We start from the raw sequence: 15914 nt of genomic DNA on the forward strand, positions 1-15914 counted from the left end.
TGCTGTTGAACAGTTTATTACAAAACATTATAAAAAAGAGTTTAGATTTAATCACCTAAAAGGTATGGCATATGATGAAGGTATAAATCTTAGATTAAATTTAAGTAGAACTGATATAAATAATATTACTTACAAACCATTAAATACAAGAAATAAACGAAGCAATAAAGGTATAGTTATTTTGAAGCGTAATAATAATGGAATATTACAATATAATAAAAATAAAATTGCTCAAGAAGCTGTTAAAAAATTTAAAAACGAAATTACAAGAATTATTAATTTGCAAGATGAATTTATAAAAACTGAAGAGAGTATGCCTATGGTTGATTTAAATAATCAATATACAGAAAATTTCAATCAAATAACTAATCAAGAACTTAGAGAACATATAGGTGTTATGACTACATCTGAAACTATTGATAAACGAACACGCCCGCAATTCATAAAAGCACAAATAAATCACTTTGCTGAAGAGCTAAACAAAACTATAGCTAGAATAGATGAAATAGAAAATGAAAATGGTATTGACAACAATATTGATGAATTAGCTATTTTACATGAAAGAGCTGCTGAATTAGAAACTATAATTAAAGAAGAAGAAGAGCAATTAGAAAAAGAGAATGTACGAGAGAAACAGGAAGAAGACATTACTAGATTACAACAGTTTAAAGAATGGGTTAAGGAAAATATTCCAGGATTATCAGCTTTAGCTATATCTATTGCTGGTATAATTACAACCATTGTCATTGGTGCAGAAAAGCAATCCTACAAGGTGCTCAAGCTACTAGTAAATTTTCTAAGGCTTTAGCAAATCTAGGTAAAAATTATGGCCAGTGTTAGGACCATTATTGAATATTATCGCTCAGGCTATATCTTGGGGAGCTAAAGGTCTAGCATGGGTAGCTTCTAATCTATGGATTTTAGCTATTGCTGCTGCTTTGTTAATATATGATCAGTATAAACAAAGAAGAAAATAAAATATGTTTTAATATATATGAACAGATTACAAGAAGAGCTTTTACCTAATTTTAAAAGAATTAATATGGCAAAAATTAAAGGTACCCGTACTTTTTATAGTATAACCTTTAATCCTAATAGTGTTAAACCGAATGAACAAATTTATGTTAATATACCAAAATTGAAAGCAAATAGTTGTTTAGTTCCTGGTTCACTTAATCTATCATTTGATCTTAAAATCAGTAATACAAAAAGTCACTTTCTAAATAATCTAAGTAAGATTTTACAGCATAGACTACAAATTAAAGTGGCAGGAGAAATTTTGTACGATTGTTGTGAACATAATATTATAAGTGTATACAAAGACCTGTGGTTACCTAAAAGTGACCGACAAAGCCTTATTGAATATGGTATATGTAGACAAAATCTAAGAAAACTTATTTCTAAGGATGATAGTGCTGCTACAAGTGGGAGTTCAGAAAAAGTAGAAGATAAATTAATGTATGATATTTATGGTACAAGACAGAAGATTAATATTGACTATATTATTAAAGACCATGGATTGTATTGCCCTTTCAATATGAATAATAACTTTCAATACATAATAACATTACCACCAAGTGATCAAGTACTTATTCCTCAAAGTGGTCAAAGTATCGGTGATTATGAATTAGAAAATATTCAGCTAGAATATGAAACTATTGAAAATCAAGAAATTGCAGATGAGATAACAAATCTATATTCTATAGGTAGAAGCCTATTTTACCATCATATAACCCTCTTAAAAAAGGAAAAATGGGATAAATCAAGCACATTACAGAATATTAATGTCAATGTACCTCGTAAAAGTATGAAAGGTATTGTACTACTATTCACAGAAAATTCAGTTAGTGATAGTGAAAATTTTATATATCCCAATATCGATTCAGTTAAAATCACTATTGAAGGTTTACCAAATTGTATTTTCGCTCAAGGCATGGATAAAAAAGTATTTTATGAAGAAGCAAAAAGATTTTTTGATAAAACTAACCCAATAGATTGCTTCATGACAATTGAAAAATTCTATAATGATAAATTTGTATTAGTGATCGATTTACGCACTTTTCAAGAAAACAATATTGCTGGTAACGGAAAACGAATCATTAATACTCAAAATGGTATTTTACTAGAGATTAAAAAAAGAGCATATACAAAAGATTTAAACTGTTACATCTATGTTATTAGTGATGCTCTTGTTCAATTTGTTAATAATGATTTACAAAGTATTCAATATTAGAATAACCAGTAATATATAAATGAACACACCCTTTAATATGATTATTGTAGGTATGACGAATTGTGGTAAAAGTCATTACCTTCTTACAATGTTAGAAAAAAACTTTAATAAACATTTTGATTATATCATTTTATTATGTCCAACGCTATCATACAATAAAACCTATCAAGAATGGAAATATATAAATGATTCTGATTTAATTAAAGTAGAATGTGACCAAGATCAGATAGATATTGTTTTAAAATATGTGAGTTATTTATATAAAGGTACAAATAGTCTTATTATTCTCGATGATGTTGCTAGTTGCTTAGATGTTAAAAATAGGACATCTGAATTAGTTCGTTTAGGGTTTAGTGCTCGTCATTATGGGCTTTCTACAATTATGATTACACAGCAATTGACAAGTATTGCCAAACCTTATCGTCAAAATATAAGTTATTTAGTTACATTTTATAATCCAAACCGCAATGACATGAAAACAATATTTGATGATTATCTTTATGGTTTTCAGAAAGATGATATAGAAGAAATAACCAAAAAATTGAAAAACAATAAGTATGCATATTTAGAAATACACCTTGTATACCCATACCAATGGAAAATTGTTATTCCGCAATAAAACATGTGTTATATATATGCCAAAGCGTAAAGAGCCTGAAACAATTAATGATATAATTAATGAGATTGATTCCACAAATGATACTATCAAAGATGCTGTATGTGATGATAATATACAAGAGGGTTTTAATAAAAGAGATAAATTACTTAAACTAGCTGAAGATGGTAATTTAGACAAGTCAGTTGCTTATATTAAAAAAGCTAGCCAAAAAATTATTGATAAATTGTACACTGAATACGAGAAAAAACGATTACAAAAAGCTAATGAGTTTTTAACTGATTTAGTTATATCAAAATTTTCAGATATATTAAAAGGGTTTGATGCTATTGAAGACTCCAAAGAATTAACAAAACAGCTTAAATCAGACGACCTTTTAAAACGAGATGTGTACAGTTTAGTAGAAAAAATATCTCCCCTATTACCTTTTTTAGGAGTCCTATCTGGTTGTATAATAATAGGTAATCATGTTTACAAACATAAAAATAAACCAGATATAAAATCTGAGGAATAATATAAATGAGCTTATTTTATGGACATGATAAAACAGATATTAATGTAAATATACAAGGATCTGTAGATAAAACACATCTATCAGATAATTATTATACTAAAACTCAATCTAATAGTAAATATGCTTTGATTTCTAATTTACTAAAATATTATACTAAAATACAATCTGATAATAAATATGTTTTTGTTTCAAGATTAGCTAACTATTATACAAAAAATGAAATAAATGGTAAATATATTTTAAGTTCTAATTTAAATAAATATTATACTAAAACTCAAGTTGATAATAAATTTAATGACCACTATTATACTAAAGTACAAGCTGATGGTAAGTATGCTTTGACTTCTAATTTAAATAACTATTATAATAAAACTCAAGTTGATAATAAATTTAATGACCACTATACTAAAGTACAAGCTGATGGTAAGTATGCTTTGACTTCTAATTTAAATAACTATTATAATAAAACTCAAGTTGATAATAAATTTAATGACCACTATACTAAAGTACAAGCTGATGGTAAGTATGCTTTGACTTCTAATTTAAATAACTATTATAATAAAACTCAAGTTGATAATAAATTTAATGACCACTATACTAAAACTCAAATAGATGATATAGTAAAAAGTAAAATTGTACACCATAGTAACCAATTAAATTTCAACTCAAATGTTAGTAGCCAAAAAGATATTATAAATATTCTTTTTAACAATATTAAATTTATTGAATTTACACTTCTATTTATAAATCCATCTGATAAATCTAAAACAATTCAATTAGATATTATGGTAGATAAGATTAATAAAAAATTTATCATTAAAATAACAAATGATAATGAAAAAAAGATAGCTGATGCACTACTAGATTTATATTACGTATACTGTGTTGATGATAATATAAACAATATTTCTATTATTATTGCACCAAAAGTATCTACAGCTTCAATTAATTATAATGGATGGGCAATAAAATGGAATAACGCATTTAATGGATTATCCAAAATACAAGTTTATTCACAACATACATCTACATTGTCTATGTTATATAATGGTTATTCACCAAATTTTGCAGCTACTATAGAAGATAATATTCTAGCAACTAAAAAATCTGTAAATGATGAAATCGAAAAATTAAAAAAATTTATTAAAGATAACTATCAAGCTAAGCCTAAAGATGAAGGTGAAGAATAATAATCATGTTTGACTACATATCACATAGCTGTTTGTAATAAGTAATTAATACAAAAGCGATATACAAAAAGATTCAAAATCCTGAAACAATTATTAAAAACACTTTTAACAAAAATTATATGACACTCGCTTGACAGATAAATTAAAAAAAAACATATAGATTCCATATTTTGTACAACATTGTATTATTATACATGCGCTGATGAAATGTGCTATCTACATTAAACAACCATTGTTGAAAACATGCACTAAGACACGCGCGCCGCTACTGATATTTTAATAACACTTGATTATTAACACTTGATTATTAAAGACGGTTTTTTGAAGAGCATTTTTTAAGCCTCTGTTATTCTCGAATATTCTTCGAATATTCTTCGAATGCTACTTCGAAACCCGATTTTTCACTTCGTGAAAAATTTCCCCACCTGGGTTTCGAGAATTCTCGGGCATCCCATTCCCCTGCTCGATCACTTCGTGATCTGCGCTGCCGGATGCCCTCCGAAACGATGCTTGTTAACATTTGTTTGTAAAGACCGTTTTTAAAACATATAGATTCCATATTTTGAAAAGATGTTTTATTAACACTTGATTTCTAAAGATAGTTTTTAAAGAGCATTTCTTAAGCCTCTGTTATTCTCGAATATTCTTCGAATATTCTTCGAATGTAAGGGCGAGCCGAAAATTCTAGCAAAGCTGAATTTTTCCCTCAGGCTCGCATGAATTCTCGGCGATCCCATCCCCTGCTCAATTTAGCTACGCTAAAATTTGCGCACCGGATCGCCTCCGAAACGATGCTTTCTTAACACTTGATTTCTAAAGATAGTTTAAAACATATAGATTCCATATTTTACCTTTGAAACAATGACTTTTTTCACAGCTTTCTTACATGACCTTTTACTGAGGGACGCCTTTTGAATCATGGTCTTATTTTATGCTGTTATAAAGAAAGTTTTTACTACTATATTGAAACAAACAATTTTTTACACAGCTTTTTTACATGACCTTTTTACCAGAGGGACGTCTTTGAACCATGGTCTTATTTTAAGCTGTTATAAAAATAGTTTTTACCCAAGGTTATATGTAGTATAGTACATGGGGGGATATAGCGCACTTTTAGTGCGCTAGAACCCCCATGTACTATACTACTTTCACGTCGAAGAGATTTGGAACTGGATGATCTTGAAACTCTCTGGCTTCAAATTTGTCCTCATAAATCAAAGAGACCGATTTTGATATCTGGTGTTTACCGTCCACCTTCAGCCAACAAAGATTATAATGAGAGTTTGGGTAAAAATATTGAAAATGCCCATCTCCAAAACAATGAATTGATTATTCTGGGAGACTTCAATTTAGATTATATTGATTTCAACTGTTATTCAAAACATTGTCTCGCGAAGGCACTGAACAGTCTTGGATTAACGCAGATGGTAAATAGAGTAACAAGACCTGCCTCTTATGCGTGCTTAGACCATATTTATTCTAGTCATCCTGTTAGAATTAGAGAAGTAGCCATAGGTAAATCTGGACTTTCCGATCACCTTCCGGTCACCATCTTGAGGTGCTACAAAACCATGGATGCACAACGTAAACACCATTTCAAAATCAAATACAGAAATATCGACAAAATCAACAAAGAGTGCTTTCTGCGAGACATAAGTGAAACCCCTTGGGATATCTCCTTTGTTTTTCGAGATGCCGATAACATTGTTGAATCTTTGTACAAAATCTTTAATGACATTCTTGATAATCACGCACCTTTAAAGTTCAAGAGTGTGAAGAAAATCAATCAGCCGAAATGGTTCACTAATGATCTATACAACGAAATAAATAAACGCGAAAATCTTCTAAAGAGGGCCAGGAGAACACAAAATGAACAAGATTGGTCTGCTTTTAAACTGATTAAAAACAAGATGACGAGGAAACTAAGAAATGCGAAGGAACAGCACTTTAAAACTCAATTCAGTTAAAGTCAAAAATGTCTAAAGAAACTTTGGTCTTTAATTAAAGACCTATTTAAAGATACAAGGAACAATGACGACTCCGTCCCTATTGCTGACGAAAACAACAACCTGATAAAGGATGACCATTCAATCGCTGAACGCTTTAACCGCTTTTTCGCTGATGTATATAAACGTCTTATAAAAGGGCACCTATACTTCATTATGATGCTCTTCCTGGTCCACCAGACAAATCTAACAGTCAAATTGAGAATCTTATTCCGCAAATAACTCCTTGTGAGGTTAGAGATTATCTTCTAAGTATACCTACACACAAAGCCACGGGAATCGATGGGCTTGGTGCCAGAGTTCTAAAGATTGCAGCTCCTGAAATATCATGCTCCATAGCTAAAATTATAAATCACTGTATTGAAACTTGTACATTTCCCTCACAATGGAAAATAGCAAAGGTTAAACCACTATTCAAGAATCAAGGAAACAAGCAAGAAATTCAAAACTATCGTCCTATCAGTATTTTGCCTATTCTTTCTAAAGTCTTTGAAAGACACATCTTCAATGCAATGAACACCTACTTAACAGAAAATGCACTTTTATACCGCTTCCAATCAGGGTTCCGTAAAAACCACTCCACGGATACTGCTTTATTGTTTCTTCTGGACCAAGTCCTTCTTGACCTTGATAAGAACAATGTCAGCGGCTTAGTCTTTGTGGACTATAGCAAGGCATTCGACTTGATCAATCATGACATTCTCCTAGTAAAGTTAAGATCATATGGATTCCCAGATAATGTTGTAAAGCTATTGCAAAGCTATCTACTCAATCGCAAACAGTGTGTCACTGTAAATAACTCGACTTCGTCACAACTTATGCTAACCAATGGAGTTCCTCAAGGTAGCATATTAGGACCTCTACTGTTTTTAATTTTCGTCAATGATCTTCCCGAAGCTGTTGGATCGGACTCAACTATTCATGCTTACGCGGATGACACCACATTTAAAGCCAGCGCTAATATCGATAATGCACCTTTGGAATTGGAACGACGTCTTCAAGAATACATGGATAAATTAAGTAAATGATCTAGCGAAAATGGGATGGTCCTAAAAACCAAAGCATTACTTATCACGGGAAAGAGGCTACATTCATCATTAGTTGATGGCAATCACCTGTCAGTGACCATTGATGGGGCCGAAATAGAACAAGTAACTTCTTATAAATTGCTTGGTGTAACACTCGATCAAGATCTTACATTTAGTGACCACATTTCTAGCCTAAAGGCCAAGCTTTCTCAGCGTATTGGTTTATTGAAAAAGATAAAGAGATACCTTCCAATAAAGAAAGACTTTTATACTATAGCATTGATTAAACCCGTCCTTATGTACGGGGCATGGTTTGGAATACCTGCGACGTTAAAGAACTCCACTGTCTCTAAGGTTACAGAAAGGGCTGCCAGTAATTCTTGGAGTAGACCCTTATTCTAGAAGTGTTGTAAAATTTAGTAAACTAGGCTGGTTGCCTTTTTTTGACGAAATTAAACTAAACAAATGTACCATGAATTTTAAGAGCCTCAAATGTGATGTTCCGATTTACATCAGAGATTTGCTCAAGACGAACAGTTCTGCACACAATAGGTCTACCAGACATGGCAATTTAAATTTAGTGTGTCCCAAATACCTAAGAAATAACGATGGTGGCAAGGCATTCAGTGTTGACGCAGTTAAGTTATGGAACAGCCTTCCCCATGATATCAAGAAAAAGCCTAGTATAAAACTATTCAAAACAGCTGTGAAAAAGCATTTTATAAGCTCATATAAAAACCTGGACAACTTTGAAACAGTATTAAGAAATAGCACATTATCTAATTTTAATTTTTTATAAATTAATTTTATCTTTCTGAATATTTTTAATATGTCCTGCTATTTTTATCATAGAATTTTGTAATTATTTATATATTTATTCATTTATCAGTTTTTTGTAATACTGTATAATCTAGTTAGAGGGCCACAGGTTTGTCAGCTTTTCAGCTGTTACGTGTCCCCCTCTTCAAATAAAGTCCTTACTATTAACAGATAGCCTAGACGATCGAGAAGATAGCATAGATTATTGAGAGATAGACTAGAACATTGAGGGCAGCATGGGTCAATAATGAGTAACTATAAACATTAAGATATAGCCTTGATCCACCGCGAGACCAGCAAGGGTAAAAAAGATAACTAAGGGATAACTTAGATCCTGAGAGGTTAACTACAATTGTCGAACAACTAGTTACGATTAAGAACATTAACGTGTGTATAAGAAAATAATGGAGTACCTTCGATAAATAGGGGATACAGAGTATAGAAAGATGGAATCTTGATGGAAACAAAAATTCTTCAGTGTAGCCGATATCAAAAGAGGGGTACAATAGATCATAAAGCGATAACTTATCGAAATGTATAACAATATTAAGTTTATACTCGCTACATCCGAGTTTCTTCAGTTTCATAAAGACGTTAAAACTCACCAAAATTATCGTCCACCTGAGAACCAGGTTTAAAGTAAAGATCCCTACTTCATTCAACCATACATTTAAGAATAGAAACAAGACATTCCAGACCTTTGATACGAATACTGGGTTCTTGAACCTGAAAAAATTATAGAAAAATAAGACGACATTGATACTAATCATATAAAAACGTGATAAAACATGTATTATAATCAACATTGTCAGCACAAAATAGTAGAGACAGGTTCCTTTTTATGTTGATAGACTGTGCTCCAGTTTTTTCATGTTGATAGACTAGTATCCAGTCCTTTTCATAAGAATAGACTACGTTCCAGTCCTTTCCGAGTGGCATAGATATGAACAAGAGAATCTAGAGAATGCAAATTGCATTGCACCATTAACTCACTGGATACATATGACATTACCCTCTTTAAATTTCTCAAGGATATATCATTTCTCTCATTATATACTTTAACAGTAGGACATTACTTTTATAAATACCTTTATAATTTGTATTTGAACGTTTACATCAGTATTTATACCAGTAAAGCAAATAGAAATAGTCTCGATAATTCTGTCAATTAAACGCCTCTCTGGTTTAATGGAGTCTGGTGTATCGCGAACAATATGACCATAAGCAATGAGTTTCTAAGAACAAAGAATCTAAGAACACATGTGAAGTTTCTAAGAACACATGTGAAGTTGTAAGGCTTGGGGATGAGTACTGTTGATAGAGGAATAAAGAATGGTTATGAAAAGACACATGTGAAGTTGTGAGGCTTGGGGATAAGTACTGTTGATAGAGGAATAAAGAATGGACGAAAAGACACATGTGAAGTTGTGAGGCTTGTGGATGAGTAATGTTGATAGAGGAATAAAAATTGTTGTGAAAAGACACATGTAAAAGTTGTGAGGAGCTTGAGGGATGAGTACTGTTGATAGAGGAATAAAAGAATGGTTTGAAGACACATGTGAAGTTAATGGGGCTTGGGGATGAGTACTGTTGATAGAGGAATAAGAATGGTTGTGAAAAGACACATGTGAAGTTGATGAGAGGCAGGGATGAGTAATGTTGATAGAGGAATAAAGAATGGTTGTGAAAAGAAACATGAAGTTGTGACAGCTTGTGGATGAGTAATGTTAATAGAGAATATATAGAATAGTTGTGAAAGACACATGTGAAGTTGTGAGGCAGGAATGAGTACTGTTGATAGGAATAAGAATGGTTGTGAAAAGACACATGTGAAGTTGTGAGGCTTAGGGATGAATACTTGTTGATAGAGATAAGAATGGTTGTGAAAAGACACATGTGAAGTTGTGAGGCTTGGGGATGAGTACTGTTAATACATAGGATACTTAATGACAATTTCTAAGAGAAATTTACAGAGTAACAACAAAGAAAATAAAGAACATTTGCTATAAAATTGTAATAACAATAGCAGTACGATGAAAGAGTTTACAATATTACATCTATTTCTTACAACTAAAGACTCCAAGTGTCCTAACACATCAAACAAAAACAACTTACTTGTATACAGTCAAGTGCAATGGTGACAATCCTGGCACATTTTGTTTAACAAGCCAACTCAAAAGGAAGAAAATATTGATCTGATGTAATGAATGTTTGCTGACCAGGTAGTGGAGGTAGAGTTGCAGAAGAAATATTCCTGAAGATTTTATTATAAATAAATCAAACCAACATTCTGGTTTATAAATCTAACTTTTGAACAATAAAACTCAGCAAATTTGTGAGCATGCTGGTCTGGATATAACTGTGAATTTATTAAAATTCAAGGTTAGTAACTCATTTTGGTCATGTTAAAATTCGAAAATTGGAAAGAAAATTGGACAACTTTACACAACTAAACTTACCCTTCAGACTTTTCATTTCCTTGAACAGCGTTTATTTCCTCTAGAATAGATCAAAATCATAAAGCGATCATTTTGTAAAGCAACATTCCTGAACATGGTACATTATATTCATTGCACACGTTGACATAGATTTCTAAATAACATATATACATATTTCAAACAGAAGAACATGAACAAGATTGACACTAAAAAGCATAACTGTTTGCAAGTATAAAAAGTACAAATCATACATTGAGCAATTTTAAAGATACTATAAACAGCGTTCGTTGACATCTTGAATGAAGATTACTACACTTAATGTTTTGTTGATAGCAAATGTAAAGGCGGTTGACAATACATAAAACATGGAAACAAATAGAATCAAATACATCAGCAACAACTACAATCATTACTTATGGTTTTACCTAAAGCCGTTTCCGCAAACTTTCTTTAGTTGTGAATGATGAGACTTTTCGTTCTTTATCGAGGGAAATTCTTTGTAAAGCACAGATGAGGAGCACGTTCTTTGTTTTCACGTTTTTCTGCATGACTGAATGATTTAAAAGTTCAAAGATGAAAATAAAACATTACTAAAGGCATCTCTAGCGAATTTACTATTCCACTGGAATTCCGCCATCTTTCTATGTTCCATTCCATTTAGTCACGGACTGTAAGGAATAGTGAACCCATAACGTCATCAAGATGTTTTTGCATATGGGAATTGTTGACAGTATAAAACATTTTCTGTCTTTAGTGGTTATATCACAAATTTAATTCCCTTTTATGAGCTTAATCGAAAATTTGATTATTTGAAGAACTATGACACGTCGCTGGACTTAAACAGATAAATATAAGTTGCTTAATTTTGCCTCCAAAGTCGGGTACTATTTGCGAATTTTTACGACGCCATATTGATACTTTAGACGTAGATAGTTGAACACGTCTGTTTCCGTCAATATAATATTATATTATAGAAGGTGATTTTGTTGTCGTTTTTCTTGTCTTAAAACAAATAATGACAGTATTTTCAATAAAATATTAAAAACAAGTTGTCCGGAAAGTATATTCTCAAATCAGTGCTCAGATAATTCGAATTGATGTCTGAATGCGTATCTGATTCGAGCTCGGAATCCGTGGTTATGTCGAGCATTTAAACGACTTCGCATATGACGATGAACCGCTAGCAGGAGATGGTGATGAAGTGCATACTCCAGATGATCCCGATGGAATTCTCCTGCGACATTAGAACAACGAAGTGATGGCGTAATTCCACTCGGTGAATGGTAAGTTGTTGTTTTCTCCTGTTTGTAATATACATAAAGTTACTTTATAAACCAGAATGCTCCCACGTTTCAGGTGTAATTGTCAATGCTGTCATACCGATTTGTTAGAAGGCGCATTAGAGTACAGATGCTGTAAGGAAATTGGACCAGCTTGCAGAAAGTGACATTCGATGGCAGCATTGAGAAAATATCATGCATAACACAGCATGCCAAATTTGGGCCTTGAAGTTCATGAGGCTGTCCTTGAAAACGTCGGCCCATATTGAGAGATAGAATGGACGTGCTTATCGCCGCCACATCACAATCATTAAATATGTAAGATTGTAATTGTATGAGAAATAACAATAATCAACATTGTTTCATCAACAATAATTAGTCCAACCTTTGATTTACTTGTACTTGAGAGCTGTGGCATACAGATGGTTGATGCGATTATTTTGTGGGTCTATGGATGGGAGAATGGCCTTACCTGCTTGTGTTTACCACTATTCTGAAAGCATATCCAACAGGTTACATAAATTCATCAGAGGGGCGATGATGGAACAGTCTTTAACTTGTGCACTGTAGAGACTGTTGACCTTCTTTGTTGAGTTTGAAATGGTCAGGAAATGTGCCTAGATGAAACCAAATAGGAGATACATGGATGCACTATATAAGTTGACATGCAGTTTAATGGTTTGAAACAAGAGTAAACAATAAAAACAAATTGGTGCAACTACTGAGAGGTTAAGCTGAAAGAATTGTAATGAAGGAATATCTTTTCTTTATTGGTCAGTCTGGAAAAGACAAAGAAAAATATATATGGAATTAAATCATAGCATAAATGTAAAAATGGAAAATAGCAAGTCCGTTCAAATGGCGAATCGTTTGCTTCCCCAGTATACTTTAAACATGCTCAGCTTGTCACTAGTAGATGGTACTTCCTCATTGAGAGAACATGTTTCCTTCAGCGATGGCTTATGGAGAGTATGCTGAATAATCTACAAAACTTATATCGAATTTACATATGACAAAGAAATTAACATAAACAAGCGTAAACTTACTTGTCTTCGCTTTCGATCGGTTATTTCGTCCTGTAATGGTTCAGGAATCCAGCCACGTCAATGGTTAGTCAATGATAGCATCTTCTTCGACCTTCTTTGAGCTTGACTTACACGCTAAATTAAGGTCAAACAAGAATCTTCAAAATGCGCAGAACACAGACACGAGGTAGAGGAAGCCTCAAAACCCGGTCTATGTTTACGCACAAAATTTAACCCATTTTCTATGTCTTTGCGGCTCTGTTTCTTTTAGAAACAGATGCATCGACGTTCCTTCGGTTTTGAATCATTGGCGCAACTAATTTGATTAGGTCCGCCAACATGTTTCCATGCCTTCTTATTAAGATAACTAGTAGAATACGCCATGTTGATATATGTGTTCAACTTTTACGTCACAAGTCAATAGCATACCGATCAAAACGTTCGCAAAAATAAGGAAAATCGTGATTTTGAACGTCCGTAAAATCACTTCTACCAATCCATTTCAATTATAATTGCAGATTTAAAATCACTGAAACAAGGTCTTTCAATTTAGCTAATAAAAGAGGGCTAAAATTCGCATATAAACCACTTTAAGGTCAAATTTACATAATAAACGTTACAGAAATGATCTCACATTTTTCAACTAATGACCATAAAACCCAATGACATGACATGACATCATGATGGTGTTTTATAAATGTGAATTCTTAACCCCATTTAAAAGTTGTTTCCACGATATTAACATGCGTAAGGTAAGTTTTATTTACAGTTTTTGAAAGAATGTCTAAAGAAAGTCACTCTATAATTTCAACAAAATAATCTTCATTTACAACAACACCATATTGTCAAATGACTCACAATGAATGAGTTGTCGACATTCTTTCATTTCTATGTAGTGAACGTTTAATATATAATAAAAATAACCAAATTATCTGACCATACATTTGTATTAAAAAGTAAACCATCATCATAAAGTTCGTTCAGAGATCAAAGGTTTCTCACTTTTGGTAATTTCACATGTAAAACAAGCGACCATCCTTACGACAATCAACATCTTCGTGTGATATTCTCAATTTCATCACAACTTTGACAATGTTACAGTGTTGAATTCTTCAAATATAAATTTGAAAGTTGACGGGAATCATAGGATGAAAAAGATCTTTACTTGACATTACAAAAACTAATCTCTCTCTCTGTCCGTGATATTTTTACATAATCATAAACTGACAGTTTTTCCACGGTTAAAACAAAGGATATGGACAATTTTTTCTGCAATATTTTTGAGTTCGTTGTTGATACCATAAATAACTGTCCTTTTGTGATATAAAGAACTTTTTATGTTGGTTTTAAGTGATATGTAATGTTAGTAAATACGTTAGATTAATATAATTACAAAGGTTGAATTAGTGGATTCTGAAGATTGAGTTTAAAATTTAATTCCGCATCCACCATTTGTTACTAAAGCTAAAGTTGCTGTTTTTGAATGAATAGTTGTATTAAATTTAATATTGAATAAATCAGTACCTAATTGGTAAAATTCAGCACATATTTTACCACTCTTTAAATCTACAGCAACCATTTTGCCAAACGATTCACCAATGAAATATGATTTATGTACGATTGTGCGAAACCGTAATGATTCATTGATATTATGCAAAATCGTACTCACGTCATTGTTTTATGCACATTAATTACATAAATGCCAGTTTTCTGGTGACATTGTTGTTCCAAACAGGAATGCAATAACCGCTTGGTTACTATCACTTATAAAGAAACTGACTCTTTAAGATAAGTAAAATTTCTCTGTTTCCAATCAAATTCTTTCAATAAAAGACGTTATGGGCATTTCTGCAGTGTGCCAGGGTTCCAAGTAAAGTTCATTGTTGTCATTTCCCCATTTCCATAATGTGTATTCTGTTTTGTTTGCAGTTAAAATAACAGAATTATCAGGTGATACAGCTGCTTTTAAATTCAAAACTATTGACAGGAAGTCTTTTGTTGTATTGTATCACACCTTGTAATTCTAACAACTTGAACAAAACCTTTATGGTCTTTACAAACTAAGACATCACCAAATGTTAAGATTTTCTTAGGTTTAAATCCAATGTTAACACGCTTTGCTTGAGTAGAAACTACAAAATTTTCAGATGAAGTTGATATCTTCATAAGATGATCAGAGCCATCCCATATCCACAGTAAACCATCCGACCACCAGCATCCTTTTGCATTCCAAAGGTGTATTGGTACAGTTTGAATAATAGTGCAACGTTCAATGCTCCAAATATGAATGTTGACGTGGTCACCAACAGCGAAAGCAGCAAAAAAAGATCCATCCGGTGAAAAACAACAACATTTAATTTCAAATTCTCAAAGATAAATGAAGGTCTCCAAAGATGATCAGTTTTGAAAATTTTAAGCTTGGAAAAATACGGCACAACGTAAAATTTCTTAAACGAGATTGGATGGACTTTTTTAAGAGTCCTACGAACACATGGACACCTGACATTTGATAAACGAAACTCGATTTCTTCTTGCTCGTTGTATTTTGTCAACTGAGTGATTTCATTTTCTTATTCTTGGCTTGTATGATAAAAAACAATCACGATAATGGTGGGTTGTCTTGAATTTAAAGATATGTGAATACTTCTTTCTTGAAAATATCGATTTGCCTTGAATTCCGAAACATACGAAGTGGTTTTATCGGTGCATTGTAGTTTTGGTAATCAACAACGCAGCGTCGATCAATTCTTTGCAAAGTTAATGAA

The 15914-nt window shown here is 32.1% G+C and overlaps 1 long non-coding RNA gene across 1 annotated transcript; it reads right to left on the bottom strand.

Annotated features, from left to right (window-relative positions):
* Positions 1-9474: 9474 nt before the first annotated feature.
* Positions 9475-10665, bottom strand: LOC124451612. The gene is made up of 2 exons (XR_006950567.1): positions 10522-10665; positions 9475-9641 (listed from the first exon to the last, which is right to left on the bottom strand). It is a non-coding gene; the product is annotated as an uncharacterized LOC124451612 (long non-coding RNA).
* Positions 10666-15914: the final 5249 nt, after the last annotated feature.

Source organism: Xenia sp. Carnegie-2017, unplaced genomic scaffold, assembly GCF_021976095.1.
Source record: "Xenia sp. Carnegie-2017 unplaced genomic scaffold, XeniaSp_v1 HiC_scaffold_24, whole genome shotgun sequence".
Classification (NCBI taxonomy): Eukaryota; Metazoa; Cnidaria; class Anthozoa; order Malacalcyonacea; family Xeniidae; genus Xenia; species Xenia sp. Carnegie-2017.